This window comes from Schistocerca americana, chromosome 1, assembly GCF_021461395.2.
Source record: "Schistocerca americana isolate TAMUIC-IGC-003095 chromosome 1, iqSchAmer2.1, whole genome shotgun sequence".
NCBI classification, from domain to species: Eukaryota; Metazoa; Arthropoda; class Insecta; order Orthoptera; family Acrididae; genus Schistocerca; species Schistocerca americana.
Window position 1 is genome coordinate 1,184,014,617 of NC_060119.1, and position 12,285 is coordinate 1,184,026,901.

Sequence of the window (12,285 nt, forward strand, 5' to 3'; positions counted from 1 at the left end):
GTTCGAACTCTTGCCTATAGCGCGTACTTCAGTGCGAGACGCTTTTAATAATTTCCACAACGAAACTCTGTCTCGGAATCTGGCAGAAAACCCAGAGATTCTGGTCATACGAGGGCAGTTCAATAAGTAATGCAACACATTTTTTTTCTGAAACAGGGGTTGTTTTATTCAGCATTGAAATACACCAGGTTATTCCCCAATCTTTTAGCTACACAACACTATTTTTCAACGTAATCTCCATTCAATGCTACGGCCTTACGCCACCTTGAAATGAGGGCCTGTATACCTGCACGGTACCATTCCACTGGTCGATGTCGGAGCCAACGTCGTACTGCATCAATAACTTCTTCATCATCCGCATAGTGCCTCCCACGGATTGCGTCCTTCATTGGGCCAAACATATGGAAATCCGACGGTGCGAGATCGGGGCTGTAGGGTGCATGGGGAAGAACAGTCCACTGAAGTTTTGTGAGCTCCTCTCGGGTGCGAAGACTTGTGTGAGGTCTTGCGTTGTCATGAAGAAGGAGAAGTTCGTTCAGATTTTTGTGCCTACGAACACGCTGAAGTCGTTTCTTCAATTTCTGAAGAGTAGCACAATACACTTCAGAGTTGATCGTTTGACCATGGGGAAGGACATCGAACAGAATAACCCCTTCAGCGTCCCAGAAGACTGTAACCATGACTTTACCGGCTGAGGGTATGGCTTTAAACTTTTTCTTGGTAGGGGAGTGGGTGTGGCGCCACTCCATTGATTGCCGTTTTGTTTCAGGTTCGAAGTGATGAACCCATGTTTCATCGCCTGTAACAATCTTTGACAAGAAATTGTCACCCTCAGCCACATGACGAGCAAGCAATTCCGCACAGATGGTTCTCCTTTGCTCTTTATGGTGTTCGGTTAAACAACGAGGGACCCAGCGGGAACAAACCTTTGAATATCCCAACTGGTGAACAATTGTGACAGCACTACCAACAGAGATGTCAAGTTGAGCACTGAGTTGTTTGATGGTGATCCGTCGATCATCTCGAACGAGTGTGTTCGCACGCTCCGCCATTGCAGGAGTCACAGCTGTGCACGGCCGGCCCGCACGCGGGAGATCAGACAGTCTTGCTTGACCTTGCGGCGATGATGACACACGCTTTGCCCAACGACTCACCGTGCTTTTGTCCACTGCCAGATCACCGTAGACATTCTGCAAGCGCCTATGAATATCTGAGATGCCCTGGTTTTCCGCCAAAAGAAACTCGATCACTACCCGTTGTTTGCAACGCACATCCGTTACAGACGCCATTTTAACAGCTCCGTACAGCGCTGCCACCTGTCGGAAGTCAATGAAACTATACGAGACGAAGCGGGAATGTTTGAAAATATTCCACAAGAAATTTCCGGTTTTTTCAACCAAAATTGACCGAGAAAAAAAATGTGTTGCATTGCTTATTGAACTGCCCTCGTACATAAGGCACACCAGTGGCAAGGCGCAATCAATACCTTCACTGCGCGATAACAACGATGAAGTCATTAATGTCAGTGCTACTAAAGCAGAGTTATTAAACACGGTTTTCCGAAACTCCTTCACCAAAGAAGACGAAGTAAATATTCCTGAATTCCAATCAAGAACAACTGCCGAGATGAGAAACATAGAAGTAGATATCGTCGGTGTAGTAAAGCTCCTTAAATCACTAAATAAAGGCAAGGTCTCTGGTCCAGATCGTGTACCAGTCAGGTTCTCTTCAGATTAGCGAAAGACTGGAAAATTGCTCAAGTCACACCAATGCCCAAAAAGGAAATAGGAGTAATCCGCTGAATTACAGGCCCATATCACTAACGTCGATTTGCAATAGGCTTTTGGAACATACACTGGTTTCGAACATTATGAAGTGCCTCGAAGAAAACGATTTATTGACACATAGCTCGGATTGAGAAAATATCGTTCTTCTGAAACACAACTAGCTCTTTATACTCATGAAGTAATGAGTGCTATCGACCGGGGATGTCAAACTGAATCCGTATTTTTAGATTTTCTCACAAGCGTATTCTAACCAAACTGCATGCCTACGGAATGTTGCTTCAGTTGTGCGACTGGATTGGAGATTTCCTGTCACAAAGGTCACAGATCGTAGTAATAGACGGAAAGTAATCGAAAACAGAAGTAATATCCGGCTTTCCCCAAGGGAGTGCTATAGGCCCTCTGTTGTTCCTGACTTATATTAACGACTTAGGAGTCAATCTGAGTAGCCATCTTAGATCGTTTCCAGATGAGGCTGTCATTTACCGCCTTGTAAAGTCATCAGATGACTAAAACGAATTGCCAGATGATTGAGATAAGATATCTGTATGGTACAAAAAGTGGTAATTCACCTGAATAAAGGAAAGTGTGATGTTAGTCACATGAGTACTAAAAGAAATACGAAATACCGTAAATTTCGATTACGCGATAAGGCACACAAATCTGAAGGCTGTAAATTCAACTAAATACGAGACTTAAGGATTACAATTACAAATAACCTAAATTGGAAAGATCACATAGATAACGTTGTGGGTAGAGCCAACCAAAGACTGCGGTTCATTGGCAGAACACTTACAAGGCGCAACAGGTCTACTAAAGAGACTGCTTACACCATGCTTGTCCGCACCATTCTGGAGCATTGCTGTGCCGTGTGGGATCCGCATCAATTGGACTGACGGATGACATCGAAAAAGTTCAAAGAAGGCAGCTCGTTTGTATTATCGCGAAATAGGGGAGACAGTGTCACAGACATGAAACGTGAATTGGAGTGGCAATTATTAAAACAAAGGCGTTTTTCGTTGCGACGGGATATTCTCATGAAATTTCAATCACCAGTTTTCTCCTTCGATTGCGAAAACATTCTGTTGGCACCCACCTGCATAGGGAGAAATGATCATCACGATAAAATAAGAGAAATCAGAGCCCGCACAGAAAAATTTAAGTGCTCGTTCTTCCCGCGCAGCCGGTAGCTGTGGCCGAGCGGTTCTAGCGCTTCAGTTCGCAACCGCGCTGCTGCTACGGTCGCAGGTTCGAATCCTGCCTCGGCCATGGATGGGTGTGATGTCCTTAGGTTATTTCGGTTTAAGTAGATCTAAGTCTAGAGGACTCCTCAGATGTTAAGTCCCAGAGTGCTTAGAGCCATATGAAAATTTGAATCTTCCCGCGCACCGTTCGAGAGTGGAACGGTAGAGAAGGTGGTTCATTGAACCCTCTGCCAGGCACTTTATTGTGAATAGCAGAGTAATCTCGCAGCTGTAGATGTAAATCCAAGCTGCCCACTTCACCAGCCCTCGTAGCTAATCCCCGAGAACGATCCTCGAGTGGTTCGTCTTCCCGAGTAGCGGAAGCGGGGTGTTAATGCGCCCAGTGGGTTCCTGTTGGCACTACACATGAGATCAGGTAACGTTCTGCAGGCATTGGCCAAACCCAAACCCTTCCCTCAGATTTCCACGAGGTACACCGTGATTTGTTGTTCTTTTTCTTCTTCTTCTTCTTCTTCTTCTCCACTTCATGGACTAGGAATTACTTCACGTTCCGGCTTCACACTTGTCTGCAATATGTCCTGGGTTGTCCTGGATCACTTATTCCCCTCGGCGTGTTATCCATTGCTGCCGTGGGAAGTCTAGTACTATCCATTCTTTGTCGGTGATGGGCCCAATTCTTTCTACCTTACAATATGTTATTGTTTACTCATTCTACGTTTCGTTCTTTCCTAATACCTTAATTTCGTATCCCCTTCAACCAACATCAACATCTACGTCTACATCTACATCTACACTAGTGTCTGAAATTAAAGTAACAAACCGCTATCTCCGCGTCTTGCGTCTAATTCACGGTATAATCATAGAAACTGTCAACAGTTGTCGATACAGTTATTAACTGCACGGAAGGTGGCAGTCCGGTCGACGGGCAACCACACCAACGATGACGTCAGGGCAACTATCAAACGAGCTAGTATCTGTGGATACAATCACAGGCGGAGCGGTATGGCACAAAGAAGACGCCTACCAGACACTCTGCGATGGAGGCCCATAAGAAGAATCGAAGCAGGACAGTCACATACTGATGTGGCCCAATGGCTTAATGGGAATCGTTCTGAAGTTTCTCGGATGTGGCGACAATTTATAGAGACCGAAACAGTATCCCAAAGACAAGGGCAGGACCGACCATGCGTGATATCAGAATGAGAGGAGTGTTATTTGTCTGTAAGGGCTCGATGGTATCGCCTTAGTACCTCACGGCAACTGGCATTTGACCTGGCAGCATCCACTTGTCGTATCGAGACACACGGTGACAGAAGCGTTCGGCAGAGTGGTCTTTTCTGTCGGAAACCTGTTTCATGTGTACCTCTGAAGCGTCTTCAGAGAAGGGAACGTTTAGAGTGGAATCGCCAACATACCTCCTGGACGTCAAAGAGTGGGCCAATGTTCCTTTCACAGATGAGTTCCGATTTGGTCTGGAGAGTGTTTCTCCAAGCATTCGCATCTGGAAGGAACGTGCACACCATTTCGGGACCCAAGCATTGTGGAAACAGACCGATATCGAGGGGGATCCCTAATGGTGTTGACAGGGATTATGTGCACCTCTTCATGAAATTGTATGGGTGAATCATCAAGGTTTAACTGCTGTCAGGTATCGCTACAACTTGGGATCGCATACGCCGGTGTTACGAAGTGATGTGGATCCATACTTCATACCAATGGACGATAATGCTCGACCTCATAGAGAGCAGGTGGCGATGTTGTCTTGGAAACGGTAAATATTTCACGCATGGCGAGGCCTGCTCGCCCTCCCGATATGAATCCCACAGAGCATGTCTGGGATGCACTAGGGAGAGAGGTTGCATCACGTCAGCAACCACCAACCACTCTCCAAGACTTGCGCGCAGCTCTCCAGGAAGAATTGGCGTTATTGATGCTGCCCGAAACGAATTCCCCTCCTGTGCCAACCTCTCCCCCACAGAGTAGCACTTGCATCCTATGTCGTCAAATATTTGCTGCATGTACTACAATCTCTGTTTTCCCTTACAAATGTTACCGTCTACAGCTCCCTCTAGTGCAATGGGAGTTATTCCCTGGCGTCTGAGCAGATGCCCTACCATCCTCTTCCTCCTCCTTGTCAGTGACTTTCATATAAGCCTTCCCTCGCCGTTTCTGCGGAGAACCTTCACATTCCTTACCTTATCAGTCCACCTAATTTTCAACATTCTTCTGTAGCATCACATCTCAAATGCTTCGATTCACTTCTGTTCCGGTTATACCACAGTTCATGTTTCACCGTCCATGAGTCACTACCATACAATGTTGCGCTCCAAACGAACATTCTAAGGAATTTCTTCCTCAAATTAATGCTTCTACTTGACACCATTGGGCGGCCGGTGTGGCCGAGCGGTTCTAGGCGCTACAGTCTGGTACCGCGCGACCGCTACGGTCGCAGGTTCGAATCCTGCCTCGGGCATGGATGTTTGTGATGTCCTTAGGTTAGTTAGGTTTAAGTAGTTCTAAGTTCTAGGGGACTGATGACCTCAGAAGTTAAGTCCCATAGTGCTCAGAGCCATTTGAACTATTTGACACCATTGCACTTCCCTTGGCTTTAATATATGACCTTTAAAAAGTACCCTCTGCTAAACATGTTGCAGTAGTTTGCCGAGTGTAAATGTAGACTAAATACAGTGTGCTGTGTCAGTATCCACTTCCGTTTCTCACTGAGTGTTCATTATTTTCAGATACGAACCTACTGCACAGAGGCTGATACGTCGTCGGGTGCGATACATTCGAAGGTGAAGGTGCAAAGCAACCACTGTGCGTAAGTACACGATGAACTACTATATAACATTTTTTTCGGATCTTAATAATTTAGGACCTCCTTAACTTGGAATGTGAACTGACTTGTCCAAGTCCAGTTGGTTAAAAAGTAGAAAGCTGGCTATATCGACTCTTAGTTATTTCTTTATTTATCGCCAGCGATCTGTCCCGGTTTTGCGCGGGTAGCGGTAAATATCTACGACTCGAAGAATTGGCTGATGTAGAGGTTATTTTGTTCACAACTCACTGCGTAGAGTTATGATAAAACGCAGAGGACAATATTAGGTAAATGTGTATATCCAATTTCATGTAGCTTTATTTATCGCCAGCGATCTGTCCCGGTTTTGCACGGGTAGCGCTAAATATCTACGACTCGAAGAATTGGCTGGTGTAGGGGTTATTTTGTTCACAACTCGCTGCGTAGAGTTATGATAAAACGCAGAGGACAATATTAGGTAAATGTGTATATCCAATTTCATGTAGCTTAAACGATTTAAGCAGCTCATGCCAGGTAAGTTGCTGGCTGCCCGGCTATAATGCCAGTAGATCACAGTCCGACCTACTGCAGTGGAGTTCGGCGGCAGCTACGGCATAGTCTACAGGCCAATTGCCACTGCCTGAATCCAGCGCCAGTACGGCGCGAGGTATATTTTGTGCGTGACCTTTTCCTGAATTTCCCTTCGTAGCCTCAAGGCCGAATATTCATTCAAATGACCAACAAATAGGAAAAGCTATGAAATTTTTTGAGAGAGTGAAAAGACATACAAAGGATCCGTTTCGGGATTATGATTGATCACACTTTGACTTTATTTTAGATTTTCAATAGAATAAAATGACGCCCATAATTATGGCTTGATTAAGGGCCTGCAAGTTTGAAGTTCCCAGACTGCGCGCAGTGTAGACCGTCATGATTTATCTGAAATGAAATATGGATAACATCAGTCGATACTACATTAAATTGATGAGAGCGTATACCTAACCACAATGAAATAAGCTTAAATTTGTCTATATGTTGCTAACTCGAACTTTGAGTTCAATTTTCGGGGTTTTGTTCACTCTTTATGACTTTACACAAAATAGTTTATATCAACAAATTTCATATATTACGGGTATAAGCTCCAAAGAAGTGTTTAGTTTTCGGGGGTCAAAGGCAGAAAATAATAGGTTGAACAGTTTTTATTTTCTGCTGCACGCAGTATCAACAATTCGTACACTATGTGATCAAAAGTATCCGGACATCCCCAAAAACATACGTTTTGCGTATTAGGTGCATTGTGCTGCCACCTGCTTCCAGGTACTCCATATCAGCGAGCTCAGTAGTCATTAGACATCGTGAGAGAGCAGAAGGGCTGCTTTGTTCACAGGTCAGTGCGTAGAGTTATGATTAAAATGCAGATGACAACATTAGGTATATGCATACCTCCAATAACTTCTGTTCAATCGTCCAATTTTTATGCTCCTTACACCAAGCGAGGAATCGTTTGGCATTTACAGGCGTGTTGAGCAATGAAATCCAAGTTTTCTAACCTTCCGCCTAACTGTCATTGTACTTGCAGTGGATCCTGATGCAGTGTGGAATTCCTGTGTGGTGGTCTGGATAGATGTCTGTCAACTACACACAAGGCTAAGGGTGCGCCAACACCATACTGAATTCCAGCATTACTGATGGAGGGTGCCACGAACTTGTAAGCCATTTTCAGCCACCATGTTAACCACTCACTGCGCCACCTCGCTCGGTGCCACAGTTAAAGGCGTAATTAATCAGAGCAGTGCCACATAAATGCTAGACGAATTACAGAGAAAGATCCCAGTATAGTTTCGCTGTCCACCGCGGACAGAAAAATCACAAATTTCGAGGGCTCGAATACTGACGCGAGTCCTAAACCGTACTAATTCTTCCAACTTATGTCTCGCCCAACGAGCGCAAGGGTGATATTATTGTCATCCGGGTGTGTTCAATGACATCAGCACAATACTGGGTAGGAGAGTGTTTCTGCTAGGAAGGTGAGATAAGCAGTTGTTAGCGTCTCACTTAGACAATGGCTCTGAGCACTATGGGACTTAACATCTGAGGTCATCAGTCCATTAGAACTTAGAACTACTTAAACCTAACTAACCTAAGGACATCACACACATCCATGCCCGAGGCAGGATTCGAACCTGCGACCGTAGCGGTCGCACGGTTCCAGATGAAGCGCCTAGAACCGCTCGGCCACACCGGCTGGCAAATAGCCACTGCCAAAGGATGAAACCTGAAGTTGATGAATGTTTTTCGTGCTGATTTTTCCGTTTTCAAGAGCTATGGGCAGATACAATGTAGACACAGGCAGTAGATCAGCTACTTCCTATATTTACTATAAACTATGAAAAAATTGTTTTTGATTTTCTCCTGATGTGATGTCGCAAGTTTGTTGCGGCTGCTCCCAATTTTAATCTTTTAAAGCAATTGGAGCATTGTACTTCATTGACACCGTACTTTGTAACATATTTCCTGACTAGCGATGTTACCATTCTACAATACAACTTATATACGACGACAACAGTGAAAAAGTACCGTGCGTACTGGAGGGGCAAGTGTTACACACTTCAAGTTCACGTGTACCATGTAAGAGGCCACGCCACATGGTAACATTTATATCATTGTCTCAGCAGTGCTGTACCAATTCTTGTGCTACGTGTTTGTTGCACCGTTTTGTCGACACTGTTATTAAAATAGCACTGATCGTGAAAGTCTCTTCGGGTTTGCTGCCGGATCCTAAAATCAACTTGACTCGATATTTCGGCGATCCAACTGGTCGCCATCTTCAGGAAAATGCTGCTTCTGCTGATGAGTACCGCTGAGAACTGACTCATCAGCAGAAGCAGCATTTTCCTGAAGATGGCGACCAGTTGGGTCGCCGAAATATCGAGTCAAGTTGATTTTAGGATCCGGCAGCAAACGCGAAGAGACTTTCAAGACTTATTACGCCGGGAAAGCCTACGTAATCACAGCACTGATCGTTTTTCCCATTTTTTATAATAACAATATATCATATCTTCGCAAATTTTACGAATAAATGTTACTCGTTTTTTTTTAAATATTTATTAAAAAATTTTTAGCACTTCTGCTATTGCCAATTGATATTTAGATTTTTTACCCCGTTATTAGTAAAAAATAAAAATCACCTGTTCTAACAGACCAAACAAATACTGAAAAACACCGGTTATTCAGAACTGAAATACTAGCATCGGTTTTAACCGGTAGGTTTTCCCAAGTGAAATACGAGAGAAAATAATGGCTAGTAGAGTGGTACAGGGTACCCTTCGTCACACACCGTACGGTGTAGATGTAGACTGGAAGACAAGCGCCGCTCTGCTGTCTCACTGATATGAGGGTGCAGATCTATGCAGCCCTGTTTGACAGTCCGACAGTAAAGCTTTCCGAGACAGCAGATCTCTAGTTACCCGAAAGTTTCAGTTAAGCGTCTCAGGTTAAGTGTAAAGCTGTAGCCATACGTCTTGTGGTCCGTGACTCCAGTCTGACGTAGGTCTGTCGTAAGACCCTATATATGTCTTGTGGGCGTGAACAAGGAGTGCTTTACGCTGTTCTCCTTGAGCTCTGCCGTTTATATTTCACCCAGCAGTTCGCTCGTTGTTGTCCAGTACACGTGTTTACCACTGTTGAGAACCTGCCGCGGTGAGAGCAGCAGGAAAGCCTACATATTGAATACCGTGAGGGAGCTGCAAGTATATTTGCACAACACCCTTTTCTCCAACTGACAGGTCAGTATAGAACATAGACCCCTGTCTTCCAACACCTTTCCTGGAAACTGCAGCGAGATCGTTCTGTTAATTCAGACGTACGGTCACTTTATCCAAGTGCATGCATTGCTTGAACTATCCCACTGTGATTTAAGGGACGTTATACGTAGTTAAAAATTACATCTAGGCAATGTTGAAAATTCATATTGAATTTCTTACTTACACGTTTTCTGACCAAACAGCTGAGGTCATCGGTCCCTAGACTTGTACACTACTTAAACTGACTTACGGTAAGGACAACACACACACACACACACACACTCATGCCCGAGGGAGGACTCGAACCTCCGGCGGGAGAGCCCCGTGACTCGTTGTCTTTGAACTTTATCGGTCGTTTCCCGAGTATGTCGTTTTTCACGTGAAAATCACCACTTTTGAATTTTTTTAACCACTCAAAACTGCGTGTTTTCCCAAAAGCATGTTCGCCGAAAGCTTCTACAAGCAGTCGATGCAGTTCTTTAGCAGTTCTCTTCAAATGATAACAGAATACCAATGCTGTCCGCAAATCGTAGTTCGTTGGCACAAAACTTGACAAGTTTACGGGTTTGAAATACATACCGATGTATGGAATATGGATTACTGTGTGTTGACATTTGTCGTCAGCCGTTACAGGAAACAGATGGCGCTGTACACGCGGTCTCATAAGCCCTTCACTGAGGCCTGCACCACCTATACGGAAATTCCGCTTTCATACTTTTACACCTGGTGCTGTACTCGTACGCTACGACTTCCAGCGGTCGGATTAGCTACGGTCAGTTATTTCTTCATAACGTAATGCATTGTTACCGCTCGCCCCACTGCGCCCCCTTTTATACGTCCCCACGCAACCCACTGGCAGTTGGCATGGGAGGGGGTTGCGCCCTAGAGTTTGCAAATCAATGGTCTAGCGAGTACATATACTGAATAAATCGAAGAAAAACTAAAGTATTTAGGTGTAGTAGAAATGAGAACGGTAGTCTCCACACCCTCCTCCTCCCTTTCCAACGCAACTTCCACCATCTACCCCTCCCAGATGATTAGCTTCGCCCTGACACCTACCCTTCCTACCAACTCTAACCCCATCTTCCTCCTACCTCCTCCTCATGGCTCCCTCTCCTCCCCCTCCCTCCTCCTGAGCGGTTTCCCCCTCCTACTCCCCCTCCCTCTCTTGTGCTCTCCTTCAGTGTCTCTGCACTCCCTCCTGCCTTGTCTTCCCTCTTCATCTCCTGCCCCGCCTGTCTCCTGCCTCTTCGTGTACCCACTGACGCCCCTACCCTCTTCATCCCGCCCGCTACCCTGCTGCACCTTGCTCTCCCCTCCTTTTCCACCTTCTCAGACCTCTCCCTCGGCATGTCCCACCTGGCAGTTTTATTCTTCATCGTGTGTTCTCCCAATGGGTTTTAAGTGTGTTGTTCTGGAGTGTTTTTTACTATGGCCAACTTTTAACCTGTGGGTGTGACTTCAGTGTCTTTTTTGTGTTCTACAACTCGCCAACTGTGTTTTTTTAACTTTATGTCGACTCTTTCAATTATCACCCCATGACAGTCTCCATGTCAGTGTCTTTACCTCCATTATCACCCCTTACTCTATTTTACGTCCCCCTTTTTTATCGCCTTATATGTAACATTTTAATCGCGTATTAGTTGTACTGTCACACGGCCGAAGAGCGGCGGATTGTGCCGCTGACAGCCCTCCCCTCCCATATGGGGCAGGGGAATTAAATCACAATGAAGAAAAAAAAAGAGCGGTAAATTCAGCATCACGATTGATGCCCACGAAGTGAAGCAATTCTGCGATCTTTAGAACAAAATAATGAATGTCGGACGACGCAAGGAGGATACAAACAGAAGACTAGTGCAGGCAAAAAGTGCATTCTGGGCCATGAGGAGTCTGCCACCATGAAACATCGGCCTTAATTTGAGGAAGGAATTTCTGAGACTCAACATTTGGACCACAGCACTATGTGATAATGACACTTGGACTGTGGTTGAAATGTTCATAACTACAGCCTCTTAATTCAGCCAGGAAGGGAAACCGGGAAGGGCTGGACCAGTCTGGATTTTACACTCTTCATTTACTGGTAATAAACAAATTTATTTTACACAGTTTCAAGCACAAAGCAGTTATTAAGCTTTTATTCAATTTTTAAATTAATTTAAAGGCCAAGCAATGAGAAATACATTTAAAATTCAATGCCAGATCAGATAATTTACAGTAAATTTAAAGTTTACTTTAACCCAAGATGACTTAATATTCTTTGAGGCAAGACACGCCCTATGTAAGGCACATAATGTAATAAAACTAAAGGCGTAATAAAGGCAGATGTAAATCTAAACAACAGTACCAGAACAGACCAGAACGGCCTTAATTATAAAATGGTGAAAATAAAACGTGATTTAAACTTGACTGATTTAAAAAACCTAAAACTATATTTACATCAATGAAAAAAGTTAACACCAGTATCCAGGCAAGATAACTTTAAACCCAGAAAACACATCATTTGAAAAATTAACACATTTTCCGATAACACAAGAATAATTGAGTTACAACAGATTAAGGTATGTGTTGGGCTCCCAACACACGTCAAAATTTTCTTAAGGCGATGGCAAGAAGCAAACGGATACAAATTCAAAATTATTCCAAGTATGAACTTAATTTAGGAACATTAAGTAGTGCAGCCACGGTTGGAGGAAACA

At 44.4% G+C, this 12,285-nt stretch overlaps 1 protein-coding gene across 3 annotated transcripts in view; it reads left to right on the forward strand.

The window, feature by feature from the left end:
• Positions 1–12,285, forward strand: part of LOC124552058 (scoloptoxin SSD14-like) — a 447,845-nt gene that overhangs the window by 165,374 nt on the left and 270,186 nt on the right. For 2 of the 3 annotated variants that reach the window (XM_047126487.1, XM_047126488.1), the window contains exon 2: positions 5,731–5,810. The gene's annotated coding sequence lies outside the window, so the exon portion shown is untranslated. The remainder of the gene's footprint in view (positions 1–5,730; positions 5,811–12,285) is intronic. The other variant, XM_047126490.1, reaches the window with a different exon arrangement.